General features: G+C 36.7%; 1 protein-coding gene and 1 long non-coding RNA gene across 2 annotated transcripts in view; one reads left to right on the top strand and one right to left on the bottom strand.

The window, feature by feature from the left end:
• The window catches only part of FAM227B (family with sequence similarity 227 member B), a 284,933-nt gene that overhangs the window by 54,757 nt on the left and 211,103 nt on the right, over nt 1-19,073 (bottom strand). The gene's annotated exons all lie outside the window — the stretch shown is intronic.
• Nucleotides 15,089-18,527, top strand: LOC144329869 (uncharacterized). The gene is made up of 2 exons (XR_013395572.1): nt 15,089-15,226; nt 16,785-18,527. It is a non-coding gene; the product is annotated as an uncharacterized LOC144329869 (long non-coding RNA).

Here is a 19,073-nt window from a genome sequence, read left to right on the forward strand (position 1 = left end):
CTTTTAAACTTGTCTGCAATCCTTGTGGTTTCATATGCTACTCTTCACAGTAGGACTGTTCTCTATTATTTCTTTTGATCTCATTTAATGAGCAAAATCTAAATTATTAGCAATAGCATTCATGGGGTGTTTACATATTTGATATGCTCAGCACATTCTGTGCTTCAGTGTGGGAAAGAATAATTAAAACCGCCAATAAAAGCTAAATGATTACAGAAAAACTAGAATCATTAGACAAATAGTATGAAAGACAACATATATGACATAAAAAAATAACACTGGTAATTTGATAGGAATAACACTGGTAATTTGATAGGAATAGTGTTTTATGTGTAAATTGCGTTGGGAAGTATGGCCATTTTAACATTATCGATTCTTCCAATACATGAGCATGGGATGTTTTTCCCCTTGTTTGTGTAACATACGATTTCTTTCCACAGTGTTTTGTAGTTTTCTTTCTAGAGATCTTGCACCTCTTTGGTTAGATGTATTCCTAGGTATTTTATTTTTTGTATGTGACTATTGTAAATGAGATTGCATTCTTGATTTGGTTCTCAGCTTGAATGTTACTGGTATATAGAAATGTCACTGACTTTTGTACATTGATTTTGTATCCTGAAACTTTGCTGAAGTTGTTTATCAGTTTCATGAGCCTTTTGGCAGAGTCTTTAGGGTTTTCTTTTTTCTTTTTTTCTTTTTTTTTTTTGAGACAGAGTCTCGCTCTGTCGCCCAGGCTGGAGTGCAGTGGCGCGATCTCAGATCTCAGCTCACTGCAAGCTCGGCCTCCCGGGTTCACGCCATTCTCCTGCCTCAGCCTCACGAGTAGCGGGGACTACAGGCGCCCAGCACCACGTCCGGCTAATTTTTTGTATTTTTAGTAGAGACGGGGTTTCACCCTGTTAGCCGGGATGGTCTCCATCTCCTGACCTCCTGATCCGCCAGCCTTTTTTTCTTTTTTTTTGAGATGGAATCTCGCTCTTTGCCCAAGCTGAAGTGCCCTGGAGGGATCTCGGCTCCCTGCAACCTCTGCTTTCTGGGTTCAAGCGATTCTCCTGCCTCAGTTTCCCGAGTAGCTGGGACCACAGGCACATGCCACCATGCCTGGCTAATTTTTTGTATTTTTAGTAGAGATGGGGTTTCACCATGTTAGCCAGGATGGTCTCGATCTCCTGACCTTGTGATCTGCCCACCTCGGCCTCCCAAAGTGTCAGGATTACAGGCGTGAGCCACCGCGCCTGGCGTCTTTAGGGGTTTCTAGTTACAGAATCATATCACCAACGAAGAGAAATAATTTGAGTTATTTCCCTATTTGGATGCCTTTTAGTTCCTTCTCTTGCCTGATTGCTCTGGCTAGGACTTCCAGTACTTTGTTGCATAGGAGAGAGAAGAGTGGGCATCCTTGTCTTTGTCCAGTTCTCAATGGGAATACTTCCAGCTTTTGCTTATTCAATATGCTTGTTGACTATGGTTCTGCTAGGAATGATACTTATTCCTTTGAGGAATATTCGTTTGATGTCTAGTTTGTTGAGAGTTTTTATCATGGATGTTGGAAATGAAAAGCTTTTATTCCTGTCTACTGAGATGGTCATACTTTTTTTTTTTTAAATCTCTTTCAGTGGTAAATCACATTTAAACAAACTTTTTCAATTTTTAATTTTTACAGGTACATATTAGGTGTATATATTTATGGAGTACATGAGATATTTTGGTACAGACATGTAATGTATAATAATCACATCATAAAAGATTGGATATCCATCCCCTCAAACAGTTATCCTTTGTGTTACAAACAATCCAATAACACTGTTTTGGTTTTATTTTAAAATGAACAATTAAATTATTGACTATAGTCCTCCTGTTGTGCTATCAAATACTAGGTCTTATTTATTCTTTCTATTTCTTTTTGTACCCATTAATCATGCCTACCTCCACACAGACCTCCAATACACTTCCCAGCCTCTGTTAATCATTCTTCTATTCTTTATCTCCACAAGTTCAATCATTTTGAGTTTTCGATCCCACAAATAAGTGAGAACATGTAATGTTTGTCTTTCTGTGCCTATGTTATTTCACTTATCATAATGATCTCCAGTTCCATCCATGTTGTTGCAAGTGACAAAGCCTCATTCTTTTTTGTGGCTGAGTAGTACTCCATTGTGTATATGTACCATATTTTCTTTATCCATTCATCTGTTGATTGACACTTAGGTTGGTTCCTAATCTTGGCTATTGTGAACAGTGTTGCAACAAACATGGGAGTGCAGATATCTCCTCAATATACTGATCTCCCTTCTTTTGGGTATATATACTCAGCAATGAAGTTGCTGGTTTATATAGTAGCTCTATTTTTAGCTTTTTGAGGAACCTCCAAACTATTCTGTATAGTGGTTGTACTAATTTACATTCCCACCAACAGTATATAAGGGTTCCCTTTTTTCCACATCCCTTTTCTCCATCTGCCAGCTTTGTTATAGCCTGTCTTTTGAAGATAAGCCATTTTAATTGGGGTGATACCTCATTATAGTCTTGCTTTGCATTTCTCTGATAATCAAGAAGGTTGAGCACTTTTTGTTTTGCCATCTGTATGTTTTCTTTTGAGAAAAGCCTATTCAATTCTTTTGTCAACTTTTTGATCAGGTTATTAGATTTTTTCCTATACAGTTGTTTGAGCTTCTTATATATTTTGGTTATTAATTCCCTGTCAGGATAGTTTTGCAAATATTCTCTGTGTCTTTTCCCTTTGTTGATTGTTTCCTTTGCTGTGCAGAAGCTTTTCTCCTCCTCCTCCTCCTCCTCCTCCTCCTCCTCTTCCTCCTTCTTCTCCTTCTTTTGCTTAATGTGATCTCATTTGTCCATTCTGCTGTAGTTGCCTGTGTTTGTGGGCGTATTGCTCAAAAAATTTTTGCCTGGACCTATGTCCTTGAGGTTTTCTTCAATAGTTTCCTGCAGTAGTTTCATAGTTTGAGGTCTTAGATTTAAGTACTAAATTCATTGTAATTTGATTTTTGTATATGGTGAGAGATAGGGATCAAGTTTCATTCTTCTGCATAGGGATATCCAGTTTTTCCAGCACCATTTATTGAAGAGATGGTCTTTTCCCCAATATATGTTCTTGGCACCTTTGTTGAAAATGAGTTTACTGCAGCTGTGTGAATTTGTTTCTGGGTTCTCTATTCTGTGCCATTGGCCTATGTGTCTGTTTTTATGCCAGTACCATGCAGTTTTGGTTACTATAGCTTTGTATATATGTTTTGGTGTGGAATGTCATTAGTATTATAATAGAGATTGCAATGAATCTATAGATCAGACCTTTTAACTATATCGATTATTGCAATCCAGGAACATGGAACATCTTTCAATTTTTTTTGGTGTCATCTTCAATTTCTGTCATTAATGTTTTATAGTTTTCATTGTAGAGGTCTTTCACTTTGCTTATGTTAATTCCTAGGCATTTAATTTTATTTGTGGCTATTGCAAATGGTATTACGTTTTATATTTCTTTTTCAGATTGCTCACTGTTGGCATATAGAAATGCTATTGATTTTTGTATCTTGATTTTGTATCCTGCAACTTTACTGAATTTGTCAGTTCTAATTTTTTTTGGTGGTTTTTCCAAATATAAGGTCGCATCATCTGCAATAAGGATAATTTGACTTCTTTTTGAATTTGAATGCCCTTTATTTCTTTCTGTTGTCTGATTGTTCTAGCTAGGACTTCTAGTACTATATGGAATAACAGTGTTGAAAGTAGGCATCCTTGTCGTGTTCCAGATCTTAAAGGAAAGGCTTTTAGTTTTTTCCCCATTTAGTATAAAACTAGCTGTGGTTCTGTCATATAAGGCTTTTATTATGCTGAGGCATGTTCCTTCTAAACCCATTTTTTTTCTAGTTTTTTTTTTTTTTTATCATGAAGGGATATTAAACTTTATCAAATGCTTTTTTGGCATCATTTGAAAAGGTCATATGATTTTTGTCCTCCATTCTGTTGATATGATGTATGACATTGATTGATTTGCATATGTTGAACCATCCTTACATCTCTGGGATAAATCCCACTTGATCGTAATGAATGACCTTTTTAATGTACCATTACATTTGCTTAGCTAGTTGTTGGTGAGTGGTTTTGTATTAATATCATTGGAGATATTGGCCTCCAGTTTTCTTTTTTTGATGTGTCTTTATCTGGTTTTGGTATCAGGGTAATGCTGGCCACCAAGAATGAATTTGAAAGTATTCCCTCTTCCTCTATGTTTTGGAACAGTTTAAGTAGAATTGGCATTAGTTCCCAGTAGAATTCATCGGTGAAGCCATTGTGTCCCAGGTTTTTTTTTTAATTGGATAACTTTTTATTATTACTTTGATCTCATTACTTGTTATTGGGCTGTTCAAGTTTTGGATTTATTTCTCATTCAATCTAGGCAGGTTGTATGTATGTGTCTAGTAATTTGTCCATTTCTTCTAAATTTTCCAATTTATTGGCATATTTTTTTCATAGTAGCCACTTAATATGGGTTGACTGTATCCCCACCCAAATCTCATCTTGAATTGTAACTCCAATAATTCCCACATGCTGTGGGAGGAACGTGGTGGGAGAAAATGGGATCATGGGGGTGGTTTCCCCCATACTGTTCTCGTGGTAGTAAATAAGTCTCATGAGATCTGATGGTTTTATAAGGAGTTTCCCTTATAAAGCCAGGGGTTTCCCTGGCTCTCATTCTCTCTTGACTACTACTATGTAAGATGTGCCTTTCACCTTCCACCTTGATTGTGAGACCTCCTCAGTCATGTGGAACTGTGAGTCCACCAAACTTCTTTTTCTTTATAAATTACCCAGTCTTGGTTATGTCTTTATCAGTAGTGTGAAAATGGACTAATATAGTAAATTGGTATTGGTAGTATGGGGGGGCTGCTGTAAAGATACCTGAAAATGTGGAAGCAACTTTGGAACTGGGTAACAGGCAGAGTTTGGAACAGTTTGGAGGGCTTAGAAGAAGACAGCAAAATGTGGGAAAGTTTGGAACTTTCTAGAGACTTGTTGAATGGCCTTGACCAAAATGCTGAAAATGATATGGCCAATGAAATCCAGGCTGAGATGGTCTCAAATGGAGAAGAGAAACTTGTTGTGAACTGAAGTAAAGGTGACTCTTGCAGTGTTTTAGCAAAGAGACTGGTGGCATTTTGTCTTTGCTCTAGAGCTTTGTGGAACTTGGAACTCGAGGGAGATCATTTAGGGTATCTGGCAGAAGAAATTTCTAAGCAGCAAAGCATTCAAGAAGTGACTTGGGTGCTGTTAAAAGCATTCAGTGTTAAAAGGGAAACAGTGTATAAAAGTTTGAAAAATTTGTAGCCTGACAATGTGATAGAAAAGACAAACCCATTTTCTGAGGAGAAATTCAAGTCAGCTGCAGAAATTTGCATAAGTAATGAGGAGCCAAATGTTAATCACCAAGACAGTGGGAAAAATGTTTACAGGGCACATCAGAGACCTTTGTGGCAGCTCCTGCCATCACAAGCCCAGAGGCCTAGGAGGAAAAAGTGGTTTCATGGGCTGGGCCCAAAGTCCCCCTGCTGTATGTAGCCTAGGGAGTTGGTGCCCTGTATCCCAGGCACTCTAGCCATGGTTAAAAGGGGCCAAGGTATAGCTCAGGCCATTGCTTCAGAGGGTGCAAGCCCCAAGACTTGGCAGCTTCCACATGGTGTTGAGCCTTCAGGTGCACAGAAGTCAAGAATTGAGGTTTGTGACCCTCTGCCTAGATTTCTGAGGATGTATGAAAATGCCTGGACGTCCAGGAAGAAGTTTGCTGCAGGGGTTGGGCCCTCATAAAGAACTTCTGCTAGGGGAGTGTGGAAGGGAAATGTGGGGTTGAAGCCACCACACAGAGTCCCCACTAGGGCACTGCCTAGTAGAGCTGTGAGAAGAGGGCCACCATCCTCCAGACCCCAGAATGGTAGATCCACTGACAGCTTGCACTGTGTGCCTGGAAGAGCTGCAGACACTCAACGTCAGCCCATAAAAGAGGCCAGAAGGGAGGCTGTACTTGGCAAAGCCACAGGATTGGAGCTGACCAAGACCATGTGAACTCACCTCTTGCATTGGTGTTACCTGGAAGTGAAGCCTGGAGTCAAAGAAGATCATTCTGGAGCTTTAAGATTTGACTGCCCTGCTGGATTTCAGGCTTGCATGGGGCCTTTAGCCCCCCTGTTTTGGCCAATTTCTCCCATTTGGAATGGATGTATTTATCCAATGCATCCATTATACATAATGGATGTATTTATCCATTATATCCAGAAATAACTAACTTGCTTTTGATTTTACAGGTTCATAGGCAGAAGGGACTTGCCTTGTCTCAAATGAGACTTTGGACTGTGGACTTTTGAGTTAATGCTGAAATGAAGTAAGACTTTGGGGGACCGTTGGGAAGGCATGATTGATTTTGAAGTGAGAGGACATGAGATATGGGAGGATCTGGTGCAGAATGATATGCGTGGCTGTGTCCCCAGTCAAATTATGGGAATTAGCTCCCATAATTCCCCTATGTTGTGGGAGGGACCTGGTGAGAGATAATTGAATCATGGGGGTGGTTTCCCCCATACTGTTCTCATGGCAGTGGGTAAGTCTCACAAGATCTGACAGTTTTATAAGGGGTTTCCTCTTTCACTTGGCTCTCAATCTGTCTTGTGTGCCACCATGTAAGATGTGCCTTTCACCTTCTACCCTGACTGTGAGGCCTCCCCAGCCATGTGGAAGTGTGAGTCCATTAAACATCTTTCTCTTTATAATTTACCCAGTCTCAGGTATGTGTACAAGTTTTTTTTTTTTTTTTTTTTTAAGTAAACTTGTGCTTTCATTCACCTTGGGTATATATTTAGGAGTAGAACTGCTGAGTTATATATTATCTTTGTATGCAGCCATTTTAGGAACTACCAAACTGTTTTCCAAAGTGGTTGCACCATTTTACAATTCCATGAACAAGTACAAGACTTCTAACTTTTCCACATTCTTGCCAATACTTGTCATTGCCTCTCTTTTTTATTTTAACCACCCAAACGAGTGTCAAGTGGTATCTCATTGTGGTCTTAATTTGCTTGATGTTGAATAATGTTGAACATCTTTTTTTTTTTTTTTTTTTTTTTTGAGATAGGATTTTACTCTGTCACCCAGGATGGAGTGTAGTGTCACAAACACAGTTCACTGCAGCCTCAACTTCCAAGACTCAAGTAGTCCTCTTACCTCAGCCTTCTGAGTAGCTAAGACCACAGGCATGTGCCACCACACCTGTCTAATTTTTTTATTTTTGTAGAGACAAGATCTCATTATGTTGTTCAGGCTGGCTGTGAACTCCTGGGCTCTAGTAATCCTCCTACCTTGACCTTTCAAAGTGCTAGGATTTGCAGGTGTGAGCCACTGAACCCAACATTTTAATGTTTTTATTGGCCATTTGTATATCTTCTTTGGAGAAATGTCTATTTTTTTTTTTTTTTTGAGACGGAGTCTCGCTCTGTCGCCCAGGCTGGAGTGCAGTGGCCGGATCTCAGCTCACTGCAAGCTCCTCCTCCCAGGTTCACGCCATTCTCCTGCCTCAGCCTCCGGAGTAGCTGGGACTACAGATGCCCGCCACCTCACCCAGCTAGTTTTTTGTATTTTTTTTAGTAGAGATGGGGTTTCACCATGTTAGCCAGGATGGTCTCGATTTCCTGACCTCGTGATCCACCTGTCTCGGCCTCCCAAAGTGCTGGAATTACAGGCTTGAGCCACCGTGCCCGGCCACAAATCTTTTTTTTATCACATACCTGATTTGCAAATATTTTCTTCCATTCTGTGGATTAAGGTTTTAATTTCTTGAATCATCAAGAAGTCCTTTGAAGCACTAAGTTTTAACATTTGAATGAACTTCAATTTATTTATTTTTAATTTTGTTGGTTTTTTTTTTTTTTGGTGTCACATCTAAGACTCATTGCTTAAATCAAGGTCAGGAAGAGTTACTCCTGTTTTCCCTTTGAGATTTTTATATTTTTAGCTATTCTATTTAAGTATATAATCCATTTTGAGTTAAATTCTGTGTATTGTATGAGGTACAAGTCCAACTTTATTCTTTTGTAGGTGAATACCCCAGTTGTCACAGCAGCATTTGCTGAAACAATCATTCTTTTTACATAGAAGGGTCTCAACATTCTTGTAGAAAATCAATGACCCATGAATGTGAGATTTATTTCTGGTCTCTCCATTCTATTTCATTTACCTATATGTTTACCCTTATGCCAGTACCACATTGTCTTGATTAATGTGGCTTTGTAGCAAGTTTTGAAATGAGGAATTGTGAGTCTTCCAACCTTGTTCTTCCTTTTTCAACATTGATTTGGTTATTCTTGTTCCCTTGCATTTCCATATGAATTTCTATATCATTCTCAAAACAGGTAGCTAGAATTTAATAGGCATTGTGTTGCATTTGTAGATCATTTTGGGGAGTATTGTATTAACAATATTAAATCTTCCAATCCATTAGCATGGGAGGTTTTTTCATTCATTTAGGTCTTCTATACTTTCTTTCAACACTGGTTTGTAATTTTCAGTGGATAAGCCTTACACATCTTTTGCTAATCTATTCCTAAGTATCTTATTTGTTTTTATGGTATTGTAAATGGGGTGGTTTTCTTTTCTATTTAAAAATATACAATTAAGTTATTATTGACTATAGTCACCCTGTTGTGCTGTCAAATACTAGGTCTTATTCATTTTTTCTAACTACTTTTTTTTTATTGTCCCCATTAATCATCCCAACCTCTTCCCCAGCCTCCCACTACCCTTCCAGCCTCTGCTAACCATGCTTCTAGTCTCTATGTCCATGAGTTCAATTGTTTTAATTTTTAGATCCCATAAATAATTGAGAACATGCCATGTTTGTCTTTCTGTGCCTGGCTTATTTCACTTAAAATAATGACCTCCAGTTTCTTCCATGTTGTTGCAAATGCCTGGCCCTTACTCTTTATATGGCTGAATAGTACTCCATTGTGTATATATACCACATTTTCTTATTCTTTCATCTATTGATGGACATTTAGGTTGCTTCCAAATCTTAGCTATTGTAAACGGTGCTGCACCATACAGGAGTGCAGATATTTCTTTGATATGCTGATTTCCTTTCTTTTGGGGGTATATATCCAGCAGTAAGATGGATATATATGGTATATATATGGTAGCTCAATTTTTAGTTTTTTGAGGAACCTCCCAACTGTTCTCCATAGGGGTTGTACTAATTTATGTTTCCACAAACAGTGTATGAGGGTTCCCTTTTCTCCATATCCTCATCTATTATTGCCTGTCTTTTGGATATAAACCATTTTAAGTAGGGTGAGATGGTATCTTGTAGTTTTGATTTGCATTTCTCTGATGATCAATAATGTTGAGCACTTTTTCATATACCTGTTTGCCATTTGTATGTCTTCTTTTGAGAAATGTCTATTCAAGTCTTTTGCTCATTTTTTGACTAGATTATTCAATTCTTTTCCCATAGAGTTACTTGAGCTCCTTATATACCCTGGTTATTAATCCCTTGTCCGATGAGTAGTTTGCAAATATTTTCTGATATTCTGTGGGTTGTCTCTTGACTTTGTTGATTATATCTTTTCCTGTGCAGAAGCTTTTTAACTTGATGTGATCACATCTGTCAATGTTGCCTTTGATTGCCTGTGCTTGTGGGGTATTGCTCAAAAAATTGTTGCCCAGACCAATGTCCTGGAGAGTTTCCCTGATGTTTTCTTGAAGTGGTTTTGTAGTTTGAGGTCTCAGATTTAAGTCTTTATTTCATTTTGATTTCATTTTGTATACGACAAGAGATAGCGGTATAGTTTCAGTCTTCTGAATATGGAGATCTAGTTTTCTCAGCATCACTTTTGAAGAGACTGTCTTTTCCCTAATGTATGTTCTTGGCACTTTTGTTAAAAATGAGTACTGTAGGTGTATGGGTTTGTTTCTGGGTTCTACATTCTGTTCCATTGGTCTGTGTGTCTGTTTTTATGCCAGTACCGTGCTGTTTTGGTTACTGTAGTTCTGTAGTATAATTAGAAGTCAGGTAATGTCATTCCTCTAGTTTTGTTCTTTTTGCTTTGGTTTTTCTTGGTATTCTTTTAGGATTTTTTTTTCTATTTCTGTAAAGAATGTCATTGGTATTTTGATAGGGATAACATTGAATCTGTAGATTGCTTTGATTAGTATGAACATGTTAACAATATTGATTATTCCAATCTGTGAACATTGAATATTTTCCCAATATTTCTATTTTTTGGTGTCCTCTTCAATAATTTATTTCATCAGTGTTTTATAGTTTTCATTATAGAGTTCTTTCACTTCTTTGATAATTCCTAGGTATTTAATTTTATGTGTGGCTACTGTAAATGGGTTACTTTTAAAATTTCTTATTCAGATTGTTCACTGTTGGCATATAGATATGCTACTGATATTTGTATGTTGATTTTGTATCCTGAAGCTTTACTGAATCTGTTTATCAGTTCTAATAGCTTTCTTGTGGAGTCTTTAGGTTTTTCCAAATATAAGATCAAATATAAGATTGTTATTTTCATCTGAAAATAACAATCATTTGACTTCTTCCTTTCCAATTTGGGTGCCCTTTATTTCTTTCTCTTGTCTGATTGCTCTAGCCAGGACTTCCAGTACTATGTTGAATAACAGAGGTGAAAGTGGGCATCCTTGTCATGCTCTAGATCTTAGAGCTTTTAGTTTTTCCTCACTCAGTATAATACTAGATGTGGGTCTGTTGCATATGGCTTTTATTATGTTGAGGTATGTTCCTGCTATTCCCAGTTTTTTGAGAGTTTTTATCATGAAGGGATGTTAAACTTTATCAAATGCTTTTTCAGCATCAATTGAAATGATCATATGGTTTTTATCTTTCATTTTGTTAATATGATGTATTACATTGATCAATTTGCATATGTTGAACCATCCTTGCATCCATGGAATAAATCCCACTTGGATCTGATGAATAATCTTTCTAATGTATTGTTGAATTTCTAATGTATTGTTTGCTGGTGTTTTTTTCAGGGTTTTCACAACAATATTAGTCAGAGATATCAGTTTTCTTTTTTTGATGTGTCTTTATCTGGTTTTGGTATCAGGGTAATACTGGCCTTGTATAGTAAATTTGGAAGTATTCCCTCCTTCTTTGGTTTTTGATTTTGAGTAGGATAGGTGTTAGTTCTTCTTTAAATGTTTGCTAGAATTCAGCCATGAGATCCTGGGCTCTTCTTTACCAGGAGGCTTTTTGTTAGGACTTTGATCTCAATATTTGTTATTCATCTGTTGAGGTTTTGGATTTATTTATGGTTCAATCTTGGTAGGTTGTATGTGTCTAGAAATTTGTCCATTTATTCTAGACTTTCCAATGTATTGCCATATATTTGCTCACAGTAGCCCCTAATGATCCTTTGAATTTCTGTGGTATCAGTTTTATTGCTTCCTTTTTCATTTCTAATTTTATTTATTTGTATTTTGATGATTTTTGATATAATCCAGCAGAATCCTCTGGATTACAAGGTAGAGACTCTTTTCTCACCCCTTACTTTCTCCCAAACAAACAGGGTTTCTTTCTCCATTCTAAGCCACCTGAAGCTGGAGCTGGAGTGACACATGCACTACTGTGGCCACCACCACCATGACTGTACTGGGTCAGACCTGAAGCCAGCACAGCACTGGGTCTTGCTCAAGGCTGGCTGTAACCACTCCCTGCCTATGTTTGCTCAAGGTCCCAGGGCTTTACAATCAGCTGGTGGCAAAGCCATCGAGGCCTATTTCCTTCCCTTCAGGATGTTGAGGTACCCCAGGCCCTGGGTGGGTCCAGAGGTGCCATCCAGGAGTCAGGAACTAGTGTCAAAAACCCTAGAAGTCTAACTGGTGTTCTACTGTATTGCAGCTGAGCTGGCACTCAAACCACAGGATCTCTCTTTCTTCCCCTTTCCAAAGGCAGAGGAGTCTCACCCCATAGCCACTGACACCCAAGGCCATGGGAAGTACTGCCAGACTACTACCTAAGTTCCCTGAAGGCCCACAGGCTCTTCAGTCAGCTTGTGGTGAATGCTGCCTGCCCTGGGTCTCACCCTTCATGGCGGCGTGCTCCCCTCTGTCCAAGGGCAGGTCCAGAAATGCTGTCCAAGAGTCAAATCCTAGAATCAAGGACCCCAAGAGCCCATGTGGTGCTCTGCCCTGCCATTGCTTTCCTGGTACCTAAGGTGAAGACAAAGTCCCCTTTACCTTTCCCTCTGCTTTTCTCAAGCAGAAGGAGTTTTGCATTGATTAAAAAATATATATTTAATAAAATGTAATATTCATTCCAAATGAAACACTAAGCAAACCCATAAAAGAAGGTTATGTCTCTAACATGCTAAAGAATATATATCTTGAAATAAAAATTCAAAATATTACTTAAATGCAGAATAATTTGAGGCATGCCATTAAAATCAGGGACAAAGTTTGGATTCTTTCTATGGTAGTTATGTAAATTGGCTCATTTAACATCCACTTCAAAGTCCTTTTCTCTTTACTTTTTTCTACTCAAGCTAAACACTTGAGTTACTTAACTCCTCTGAATTTGACTTGATTTAATTGGCCCCTTGTAACACAGTTGTGGCCAATGAAATGTAGGCAGAAGCCCCTTGTGTTAATCCATTCTTGAATTGCTGTAAAGAAATACCTGAGGCTGGGTAACTAATAGAGAAAATATGTTTAATTGGATCATGGTACTGCGGGATGTACAAGAAACATGGTGCCAGCACCTGCTTCAGGTGTACGCCTCAGGGAGCTTACAATCAAGGTAAAAGGCAAAGGAGGAGCCCATGTGTCATCTGGTGAGAAACAAAGCAAGAGCAAGGGGGAGGGGAGGTGTCATGCATTTTAAAACAACCGAACAACTGATCTCACGTGAACTCAGAGCAAGAGCTCACTCATCACCAAAGGGATGGTGGTAAGCCATTCATGAGGGATCTGCCCCTGCCTCCTGGTCCAAATACCTCCCTCTAGGCCCATTTCCAACACTGGGGATTATATATCAACATGAGATATGGAGGGGACACACATCCAAATCATATCACCCCTGGGGAAGTTTTTATTTCCTAAATAAAAAGGCAAAACCTGATAAAGAAAAGGTTTACTATATGCCCGGTGTCTTTTCTCCTTTTTCCTGTGTGGCTGGAATGCCAGGAGATACAGCAACTATCCTGTGACAATATAAAAGTTACATGCTAAGGATGCTGAAGCAGGAAGACATAAGAAACATGGTTCCTTGGTGACATCCATGAGAAGTAATAGCTACCTTTATATTTCTTCTCATGTAAAAATTATTTTTTTGTTACGTAAAATATTAACTCTTTACTTGCTTCAGTGATATTTATAAGGTACTTTGTATTTGCCGATAGCTGAAATTTTAGTAGATATTTCCACCATCACAACTGTTATTTAACACTGCTCTGTAAATCCCAACCAATTCAGTAAGCCAATAAAAATAAACAGGAGGTGTAAATATTAGAATGAGGAAGACAACACTAATTTTTTTTTGTTTTTACAGGTGATATTATAGTCTTCCAAGCAAATACAAGATAATCATTTTAATAAGCATTGTTAAATAGGAGAGTTTAGTCACAAATTACAAATACATAAAAATTTATGGCTGTTATAAATGTCAGCAGTTGAGCAGTTAGACAATAAAATATTTTAAAATCTCATTCCTAATTTTAAAATATATGAAATATGTAGGAAGAAATTATTTAAGAAATGTTTAGGATGTAGACGCAGAACATTACAAACTAAAGATACATATGATATTTCTGAATGTATAGAATAAAAATTATGAAGGTATAAGTTCTCCTCCAAATAACTTATAAATATTAAATACAATTCTAAACAATCTATATATGATTGTTTGGTGGGGAGGGGAACAGGCCAAACTTATTCTAAAGTGCAATTTAAAAAATTTAGTATAGGTACAATATGCAGGAACTAGTGAAAAAAGTCATGATAGAAGAATTATACCGTCAGATATTAAAATGTATAAAACAATAATGATTGAAATAATATGGTATGGACATAAAATTAGGTATACCAATCATTAGGGAAGAGTAACATAATTTATAGTTTCATGCAAATATTAATGAGTTTACTATTTAGCAAATGTGACATTCCTAATCATTAAGAAAAGATGAATCATTGAATAAAAAGAAATAAGGCGAGTGTTAACTCTTTAGGAAAAATAAATTTGATCTCTACCACATCACATATTGAAATGAAATTTCTTTCTCTTTTTTTCTTATTCTCCCCATATTCATGTAGAAATGACTTGTCCACTTACAAAGGTACCTAAATATTGTAAACGTAGCATGCACTTAAAGTGTAATGAAAGGACAGAGAAAAGCAGAAGTGCTAACAAAATGGGCCAGGAATCATTCTCAAAATGCATACTGTTTTTAACAGCTAACTTAATAAACAAGGACATCTTATTCATTACACTGCTCACAGTGTCTATGAGATAAAAAAGAACAATCACTGTGAAGATTCCCAGCTAGCTATTCTTGTTACTAAGGTAAGATGGAGCTCTCTTTTTTATGGAGGCCTTATAAAGAAAACACTCTATGGGTAGTTGATAAAGGTTTTGAGAATATCTTTACCATGATGAGAACGAAATTCACAATCTTTTAAAAAGTAACAATCATAGGCAGATGCTGAGTACAATTTTAAAAAGACATTAAACTCAGAAGCAAGGTTTGCATTCTCATTGTGGTAGAAATGTAAATTGGTTCATTTAACATTCACTTCAATCTTCTTCTCTTGTCTTTTTTTCCTACTTCGTGCTATTATGCAGAATCATTTTGAGGTGATCCATTCTTGTGTAATCTTAGCTCCCTAACAAAGAATAAATGGTTGATGGATTGGAAAATTAAATCTGGATTTAAAAAAGCAGAACAATAATATAAGCTAGAAAAAAATATATGTATAGGTGGCGGAGAAGTCTACAAAAGATAAGATTATAGAGTAAAACATTAATATACAGGCATAATTTGTTTAACTGCACTTTATTGTACTTCACAGATATTGCTTTTTTACAAATGGAATGTTCATGGAACTCTGTGTACAGCAAGTCTGTTGTTGCCATTTTTCCAACACCTGTGTTTACTTCCTGTCTCTGTGTCAGCATTTTTTAGCAGTAAAGTATTTTTAAATTAAGGTATGTACTTTTTATTAGACAAAATGCTATTATACCCTTAAGAGACTACAATATAGTAGAAACATAACTTTTATACTTTTATATACACTGGGAAACCAAAACAGTTGTGTGACTCACTTTGCTGCAATATTTGCTTTATTGCAATGGTCTTACACAAAGCCTGCAATACATCTGGGGTATGCCTACATTTTATTATGTAAAAATTCAAAAGTCCTGCTAGGCAAAAAGTACAGTACCACAAAAGGAAAACTGGCAAAACAATTTCTAATAGAATGACAGATGAAACAAAAACCTCAGTAGATAACAGATGACGGGCATAAGAAGTAAGTAATAAAAAAGGAATACGATTGGCAAATAATTTTTTAAGTTTAATTTCACCAGAAACTAAAGCAATCAAAGAACTGCTGATATGCTATTTAAAGACAAACAAACAAAGAAAAAGATAATGTGCCAGGTTGTTGAGACTCATAAATCATCTCACGTGCTAATGATGGGCCATAGTTTTCTCTACCATTTGTCATACTCCCCCCAAATATAGGAGACATCTGGCTTTGAATGAGGAGGCCGAGCTTCTGTTTCTCGGTTTCTTTAACATCCCAATGTGTTCCTCACTGGGACTGAGGGAAAAAGTATCCCAAAGGTACTTCTGTCCTCCTAAGGAATTCTCTTGATTCCTCAACACTCCTCTTTGCCATGTTTTATAGGTTCAAGGTGGGTTAATATCCTGCAAGGTAGGACTTCTCTTTAGGATGCACCTATTAATGTCATCATCAGGCTTTAAGAATTCAGAAGAAACTAGAACAGAAACAGCCTCATTTTAACATCCATTACACAGTCCAAGTGGATTTGTGTTCTAACCAAAAAATCTTTGACTAAGAAACTTGTATGAACTCCTCAATTTCTCAAGGGTATTTTACTCTCTGAGCACTAGTAGCAAAAACTGCTATATATTATCACTCGTTCTACCCATATTCATTCATTACAAAGGTGTCTACTGAGTGTTAATTATGCTCAATGCCTAGGAGACAAGGATGAAGAGAGGGCTCACTGTCTGTGGGGATGGGGTGGGGACTAGTCTCAGATGTATTCTTAAGTAGTTGCAATGCTACATAATAGCTCTATAGTAGAAAAAAGGATGGAAGTGCCACAGGAACACAGCGATCCTCTTAGTTGTTGATCACTTGGGAATTTAAAGGAATTGGAAAACATTCTTCTGTGTGTGTCTTTCCTACCAACTGAATTAAACAGTCATATTATTACCAGATTGGCATTGTTTTCATTCTACCACTCAAAGTACAAATAAGCTGTGGTGTAAAAATGCCTTATAAACTGTTCTGCTGTGACTAGTAATAGTTAAGATTATAGATCCAAGATTTAAAATGACAACAATATGTATTAAAGTATTAAAAATTCCCTTAAATATTTCTCCTTATCTTATTTTCTTGCTGTATTTTATACATTCTCTACAGTTACTTTGACAAGATTTTTTAATTGACTGGGACATTTATTGGAACAATATTTTATATGTATGATTCTATACAAACTATTCTATTTTCAGGCTCCAGTTTTTTTTCCATGAAAAACATCAGTTATACTCAAAGTGAAAGGACCACCAATGGCAGAGAATTTCAAGACCTCGCTCTTCCTGTAAAACGTGCTCGAAAAGCAGTTAAGTCTTCTCTGAAGGTATCTCCTAAGACAATTTCACTCAAGAGTTTTGGAGGTTTGGAGAAAGGTTTGGCAAGGTTTCTTATCAGGCCAGGTTTTCTCCTCTCCTAAAGAGGAGAGTGGATCTAACTCCCTCTTGACCAATTGCTTAAAGTACATTCATGTAACCTTGAGCTGCATTTCTGATGCAGAGTAGTGTATTAGTTAAGCACATAGGCCTTGGAGTCAGATGGACACAAATTTAAATGCCAGCTCTGCCATTTGTTGACTAAGTGACTTTAGGCAAATTAATTTCTTTAAGCCCGTTTCTTCAAACATAATTTGGAGATTATAATAATTACCTTATAAACTTGGTAAGTGGATAAAATGAGAATATATATGCAAAAACACAGTGTCTGGCATATTGTAAAGGTGGTATAAATGGTAATCAATATTGTTATTAATAAAAGGAGTTCTAAACCTTAAAACAAAAGTCCAATATACATCGAAATAGAACCTCTTGAAAGCTTAAAACTCACAGGGCCTATAAAACAATAACACAATGAAAAGAAAAAACTATGTAGGTAACATCATGAGGAAGAGAACAGCACCTTACATCTCAATATTAATGTTGACTGTAAATGGCCTAAATGCTCCACTTAAAAGATACAGAATGACAGAATGGATAAAAAAAATCACAATAGAAATATCTACTTCAAGAGACTCACCTAACATGGGAAGATTCAAATAAACTCAAGGTAAAAGTGTGTAAAAAGGTATTCCATGCAAATGGAAACCAAAAGCGAGCAGGAGTAGCTATTCTTTTATCAGGCAAAACAGACTTCAAAGCAACAACACTAAATAAAGAAAGATGGTCCCTATTATAATGATAAAAGAATCAATTCAACAAGAGGAGATTACAATCCTAAATTTATATGCACCAAACACTGAAGCATCTACATTTATAAAGCAGTCACTACTAGACCTAAGAAACGAGATAGACAGCAAAACAATAGTGGGAGACTTCAGTGTGCCACTCACAGCACTAGCAGATCTTCAAGACAGAAAGTCAACAGAGGAACAGTGGACTTAAATGACATGCTAGAACAAATGAACTTAAAGATATTTATAGATAATGCTACCCAAGATTTCTAGAATATACATTCTTCTCATGAGCACATGGAACATTCTCCAAGATAGACCATATAATAGGCCGTAAAACAAGTCTCAACAAATTTTAAAAAATCAAAATTACATCAAGTATCTTCTCAGGCCACAGTGGAATAAAGCTAGAAATCAACTCCAAAAGGAACCCTCAAAACTGTACAAAGATGGAAATTAAATAAGCTGCTTCTGACTGATATCTGGGTTAACAATGAAATCAAGATGGAAATTTACAAGTTATTTGAATTGAATGATGATAATGATGCAAGTTATCAAAACCTCTGGAATACAGCAAAAGCAGTGGAACTTAAGAGGAAAGTTTATAGTGCTAAATACCTACATCAAGAAGTCTGAAAGAGCACAAATTGATGACCTAATGTCACACCTCAAGGAACTAGAGAAACGAGAACAGACTAAACCTGAAGCTAGAAGAAAAGAAATAACACAGAGCAGAACTAAATAAAATTCAAACAAACAAAACAATACAAAAGATCAATGAAACAGAAAGCTGGTTCTTTGAAAAAAATAAACAAAATTGATAGACCATTAGCTAGATTAACCAAGAAGAAGGAAGATCCAAATAAGCTCAATTAGAAATGAAACTGGAGACATTACAACCAACACCACAGAATTACAGAAACAATCATTCAAGACTATTATGAATACCTTTATGTGCACAAACTAGCCTAGAGGAAATGGATGAATTCCTGGAAACATACAATCCTCCTAGGTTAAATCAGTAATAGAAACCTTGAAAAGACTGATAAGAAGCAGTGACATTGAATCAGTAATTTAAAAATTGTCAACAAAATAAAAGACCAGGACCAGATGGATTCACACCTGAATTCTACCAGACATTCAAAGAATTGGTATTAATCCTACTGAAACTATTCCAAAAGATGATTCCAATCATTCTATGAAGCTAGTATCATCCTGGTACCAAATCCAGGAAAAGACACAACAAAAAACAAAACTACAGATCAATTTTCCTTATGAACATAGATTCAAAAATCCCCGCCCCAAAATACTAGCTAAA

Source organism: Macaca mulatta, chromosome 7 (genome assembly GCF_049350105.2).
Source record: "Macaca mulatta isolate MMU2019108-1 chromosome 7, T2T-MMU8v2.0, whole genome shotgun sequence".
Taxonomy (NCBI): Eukaryota; Metazoa; Chordata; class Mammalia; order Primates; family Cercopithecidae; genus Macaca; species Macaca mulatta.